General features: G+C 41.5%; 1 non-coding gene across 1 annotated transcript; it reads left to right on the top strand.

Annotated features, from left to right (window-relative positions):
• The first annotated feature begins 5,220 nt into the window (after positions 1–5,220).
• Positions 5,221–5,326, top strand: LOC115071786. Its single transcript, XR_003850864.1, has one exon. It is a non-coding gene; the product is annotated as a U6 spliceosomal RNA (small nuclear RNA).
• Positions 5,327–6,101: the final 775 nt, after the last annotated feature.

The raw sequence follows: 6,101 nt of genomic DNA, 5'->3' as shown, positions 1-6,101 counted from the left end.
GAGACCTTTGTCTTTTTTTTTTTTTTAAGTGTGTTTGCATGTATTGCCTGCATGTAAATAAGTGATTAGACCATTGAGGGCTGTGTATAGTGAGACCTTTGTCTTTTTTTTTTTTTAAGTGTTTGCATGTATTGCCTGCATGTAAATAAGTGGTACCCATGTCGTGCAATGCCCGCGGAGGTCAGAAGAGGCTGTCAGATCCCCTGGGACTGGAGTTACAGACAGTTACTAGCTGCCATATGGGTGCTAGGATTCAAACCCAGGTTTTCTATAAGAACAACCAGTGTCCTTAACCACTGAGCCATCTCTCCAGCCCGTGGGACCCTGTCTTTAAAAAAAAAACGAGCCATCTCTCTCCAGCTCGTGGGACCCTGTCTTAAAAAAAAACGGGCTGGAGAGATGGCTCAGCAGTTAAGAGTACTGACTGCTCTTGCAGAAGCCGGGTCTGATTCCCAGCACCCACGTGACGACTAAGAACCAGCCTTACCTTCAGTTCCAGGGGAATCCGATGCCTCTTCTGACCTCTGTGGCACTGCACATCACAGGTGCACTTACACAATGCAGGCAATACACTCATACACATAAAAATATTTTTTTTAAAGTGAGGCTGGTGAAGTGGCTCAGCAATCAAGAGCCCTGGCTGCTCTTACAGTGGACCCAGGTTCAGTCCCCAGCACCCACATGGCAGCTAACAACCATAACTCCATAACGCTGCTTCTGACCTCTTCGGGCATCGCACAACATGTATGCAGGCAGTACACTCAAAACACAAAATTAAAATGGTCAAAGGCAATGAAGATCTGTAGATGTGGTATGAAGAAAGGGAAAGGGATCATTTAAATAGCGTAGAATTGGAAGGCTTCCCTGAGGTGGATTTGAGTAGACATCAGGGAAGCAGAGATCCTTAAGGGAAGAGCAAGTTCAAGGCCTTATAGTAGTAGCCTGTGTGAAATACTGCAGGAGGCTAGGGGCTGCAGGCCGAGAACAAGAAGTAAATTTTTTGTTTTGTTGAGGCAGAGTCTGTAACCTAGGCTGCCCATCTCTAGAATACTGGAATTAAAGGTATGTGTCACCTTGCCCAGCTCTTTGGTAAAAATAGGAACTGACACCAAGGATCCAAGTGCAAGCGATTATGACTAGTAATCAGATACATCATACAGATTAGAGATGCATGTGCCAACATCTCAGTGTTAATAGCAAAAACAATGAGTTTTTCTGCAAGGAATAATATGTTCTAAAATGAAATGGAGATCTTTTTTTAAAGGTTAAAAAACTCATTCAATTTTATGTCTTACAGGGCTTATACTGAGTTCAATATTGTATAACTGTATTAACTCAACTGTGAACCTAGAAACTTGTACCCACTTGTGAAAGAGATGTACTGCTTATTACTGAATATGTTAAAGCTGTAGTGAAAAGCTTCTAATCATGTAGCTATTAAAAAAAATTTTAAATGATTAATAATTCTTCAAAGCATAAAAATTTGCTTCTTAATAATTAGTAGATGTAAAAAACATTTATCATTGAAATCTACCTGATGACTATATCCATGCTCAGATGCCAAGGAGCTCAGAAAGTAACTGACTGTGACTAGTAATAATCTGATATATAGAGATTAGAAACGCATGTGCAAACATATTAATGTCAACTGCATTAAAAATGAAGTTTTCTGCATGAAACTTTTATGAAATGGAGATCTTTTAAAGGTTAAAACCTCATTTTAAAGGGGTTTATACTGAGTACAGTATTGTATGACTAACAATTCAACTGTAAACCTAAAAATGTACAGCCAGTTTTGTAAGAGATGCAGCCTAGCTCAGAAAATTGTTATTGAGCATATCAATGCTGATGTAATGAAATGCTTCTTCTAAGTATGTGGATATTAAATAATTTTTTTTAAAAAATAGGAACTGATGAGGCATGGCGACTGAATCCTGTAATCCCAGAGTTGAAGCTAAGGCAGAAGGATCACACGTTCAGTGTACTAAGTAGGTTAAGAAATAGTTGGGGGGATGAAGAGATGGCTCAGTGGTTAAGAGCACTGAGTGCTCTTGCAGAGGACCTGGGTTCCATTCCTAGCATCCACATAGCAGCTGACAACAATCCCTAATGGGATCTGACGCTCTCTTCTGATGTTTGTGGGCATTGCATGACATAGGTACACTTAGATGCTTGTAGGCCATATACTCATACACATAAAAATTAAAAGCCGGGCATGGTGGCGCACGCCTGTAGTCCCAGCACTTGGGAGGCAGAGACAGGCAGAGCTCTGTGAGTTCAAGGCCAGCCTGGTCTACATAGTTCCAGGACAGCTGGGGCTACAGGGAGACCCTGTCTCAAAAAGACCAAAAAATTTTAAAAATTAGAGAAATAGTTCTGATTGAACTCTGCAGTGATTCCTGCTTAACTGTATTTGGGTCACAGAGTTTTAAGTTAAAAACTGTCCCTGAGGAAAAGTGCTTATATTAAATAATTTTGGATTATAGATTTTAAATTCACTTGTACATAGAATAAGAAGGGCCAGTGAGATGGCTTAGCAGGTAAAGGCACTTGGCTTACTAAGCCAGACAATCTCAGTTCATTCCCTGGAACCCACATAGTAGAAGGACAGAACTGGTTCTTGCTAGTTGTCCTGATCTCCACAGATTGTGGCATATATAACAATTTTTTAAAATCTGTAAGAATATGTACCCACTTACAGTGGTGACCCTGTGGAGTAGTAATCTTGACAGAAGATCAGAATTTGCAGAAAGTGAGTAAGACAATTTCACATAAAAATTCAGGGTAGTGGTTTGGTTAAAAGCTATGTGTAGCTGGATGTGATGGTACACCTCTTTAATCCTAGTACTTGGGAAGCACAGGCAGGCGGATCTCTCTTAGTTCAAGGCCAGCCTGGTGACCTAGTGAGTTCAGGTAAGATGGGGCTACAGGGAGACCCTGTCTCAAAAAAGAAAATGCTATGTGTAGACATTCCTAGTGGATTCCAGAAGAGCTATTTTGTTATTTTCTTTTGAGCTTCATGGCAATTTTGAGAACTATGAAGCTCAAACATAGTGCTTTGTTGTGACAACAGAAATTCAGTATTGAAGACTAGTGAGTTGGTTCAGCTAGTAAAGGCTAAGTTCATTCACAGTACCCACATGGTAGGAGAGAACAGACTCTCAGATGCACATACACAAATTAATAAAATTTTATTGATGTTTTTATGTGTTTTGCCTAAATGTAAGTGCACCCATGTCATGCAATGCCCACGGAGGCCAGAAGAGGGCAATGCATCCCCTGCAACTGGAGTTACAGACTTGGGGCACCATGTGGGTGCTGGAAGTTGAACCTGGGTCCTCTAAGAGCAGCCAGTGCTCTTAACCACTGAACAGCTCTCCAGCCCTAACACTGGGGCTGGAGAGATGGCTCAGCGGTTAAGAACACTTGACTGTTCTTGGCAGAAGACCCGGTTTCGTATCCCAGCACCCACGTGGCAGCTAACAACCGGCAGTAACTCCAGTTCCAGGGGATCCGACAGCCTCTTCTGTCTTCTGCGGGCATTTCACGACATGGGTGTACTTACCTACATGCAGGCAATAGACACACACATAAATATAAAATATTTTCAAAAGAATCTAAAATACATTTTAAAATTTGCAATATTATGAAGGTTTATTTGAAAGACACCCCCCCACCCTCGTGTCAAACTTACTGCTTTAATTTTGAGTGAGAATTTCCCCCCCCCACCTATCAAGTTTGAAATCAAATGGTCAAGATCCATGTATTTTTTTGTGGAAATGAGGGCTGGAGGGATGGCTCAGCAGTTAAAAGCATTGGCTGCTCTTGCAGAGGACCCGGGTTCGATTCCCAGCACCCATATTCGAGCTAACAACCGTCCTTAACTCCAGTTCCAGGGGATCTGATGCCCTCTTCCAACCTCCACAGGCATTGCATGGCACGGGTGCACTTACGTATATGCAGGCATAACACTCATACACGTAAAACAAAGTAATAAAATACTTTTAAAATAAAAGTGTATGTTGTTCTCAAGTCTTCCAGCTATTGGGAAGTGCAAGCCCTGCTAGTGGTTTCATCTGGGAGTTTTGTTTGCATCCGTTCAATGTTCAGATTTCTCTATTAATGGATATTGCTTCTTTGGACATTTGAGAAGAGAATTGGTAAGTTGACACGCCCTTGTGAAAACATACTATCAAATACAGGCCCAAGTAAACTGCCCTGTCCCCTAAGTGGGGAGAGCATGAAACTAGGGGTTAGCTGGGCCACCAGTTTTAGAATGTGGACAATATAGAAAGGGGAAACAGGAACTAATTTAAACAGGCATAGAATTTCAGAGATGAAGTGTTCTGGAGATAACTTGCAAAAATCTAAATATACTTAATATTATATTTACAAAAGGTCAAAATGATAAATATTCCTCAAATTTTAAGTTTTTTTATTATGGGGGAGACGTGTGCCACAGCATGTATTTCAGGCAGGGCATGTAGCTCAGTGGTAGGACACTTGCCTAGCAAGTGTGATGCTCCCAGCACCCCCTGTCCCTGTACAAAAATACATATTGCAAACAAATCCTAAAGATCCACACACAACTAGTTTGAGGCACTTTAACCATTTCTAGTGTGTTACGTCGTTCAGAACTTGGAAGGTTCACTAGATAGAAATAACCTGCTCACCTTTTGAGTGCTGTTTTCACAGTTCCCAGAACTGTACCGACATAGAGTAATGGACTGTAAAAATAACTTCGGGAATGAAGATAGTATCTTCATGGGTGGGACCTAAACTTACTAAATGTCCAATTAGAAGTTCCATCCTTCGAATTCTTTTTCTTTTTCTTTTTCTTTTTTGGTCTTTTTGAGACAGTCTCCCTGTAGCCCCAGCTGGCCTGCAACTCACTATGTAGACCAGGCTAGCCTCGAACTCATGAAGGTCCGATAGGCCTGCCTCTGTCTCCCCAAGTGCTGGGATTAAAGGCGTGCACCATCACACCTAGCCCATCCTTCTAAAAGTACTGTAAAAAGCTGAAGAGTATAAATATGACAGGGCTGGGATTGTGGTTCATTAGAGTACAGTGCTTATCTAGCATGTACGAGACCCTGCATTCAGTATTCGTAGCAATAGCAGACAAATTTTAAGACAGTATCACACACATGGCCTAAGGTGAAAAGATTTCCAGCCATGACCCTAGGAAAGCTAAGGATCATTTTCGATAATTTGTCAACTGTGCTCACTTTGCAGCACATGTTCTAAAACTGGACTGATGGCAGAAAAGATTAGCATGACCCCTGACAGTGATGATATGCAAATTCATGAGATGTTCCATATTCAGATAATAATAGAACTGGAGAGAAGACTCAGCAGTTAAGAGCACTTGCAGAAGAACCAGGTTCAGTTGTCAGCACCCACACCAGACAACACAACCACCTATTAACTCCAGTTTCAGGGGATCTGATGCCCTCTTCTGGCCCCCATGGGCACCAGCACACGTGCATATATAGATAAGCAGGCACAGACATAAAATAATTTGTTGGGGCTGGAGAGATAGCAATTAAGAGCACTGGTTGCTTTTATAGAGGAACAGGTTTGATTCCCAGTACCCACATGGTGGATAACAACCATCTGTAACTCCAGTTCCAGGGGATCAGCACATCTTTATTCCCAGCACTCAGGAGGCAGAGGTAGGTGGATATCTGCATTCAAGGCCAGCCTGGTTTGCATAGCAAGTTCCAGGCCAGCTGGGGCTACAGGGAGACTCAAAAAAAAAATTTTTTTTGTTTATATAGTCAGAACACTAGGATCACTGATAATGTCAGATAAGAAACATTTGATATTCATATGAAAATCATGCAGAGAGGCTATGGAAAAAATGTTCTTAGCTGGGGCATGGTGGCTCACGTTGTAACCCCAGAATCTAAACTCTGAGGCAAGAGGATCACCAAATATTCAAGGCCAGACTGGTTTACAAAGCAAGTTCCAGGCTGGGTACATAGTGAGACAGTATCTCAAAATTAAGTTTTTGAAGTTCTCTAAATCATGAGGGTTTTTTTTTTTTTAAGTACTGTATAAATTATTGATAAAGCTCAGTGTGGTGGCACACACACACA

This window comes from Nannospalax galili, unplaced genomic scaffold (genome assembly GCF_000622305.1).
Source record: "Nannospalax galili isolate Female #2095 unplaced genomic scaffold, S.galili_v1.0 scaffold158, whole genome shotgun sequence".
Taxonomy (NCBI): domain Eukaryota; kingdom Metazoa; phylum Chordata; class Mammalia; order Rodentia; family Spalacidae; genus Nannospalax; species Nannospalax galili.
The sequence above is the reverse complement of the archived record's forward strand: the minus strand, read 5'-3'. Positions and strand labels throughout refer to the sequence as shown.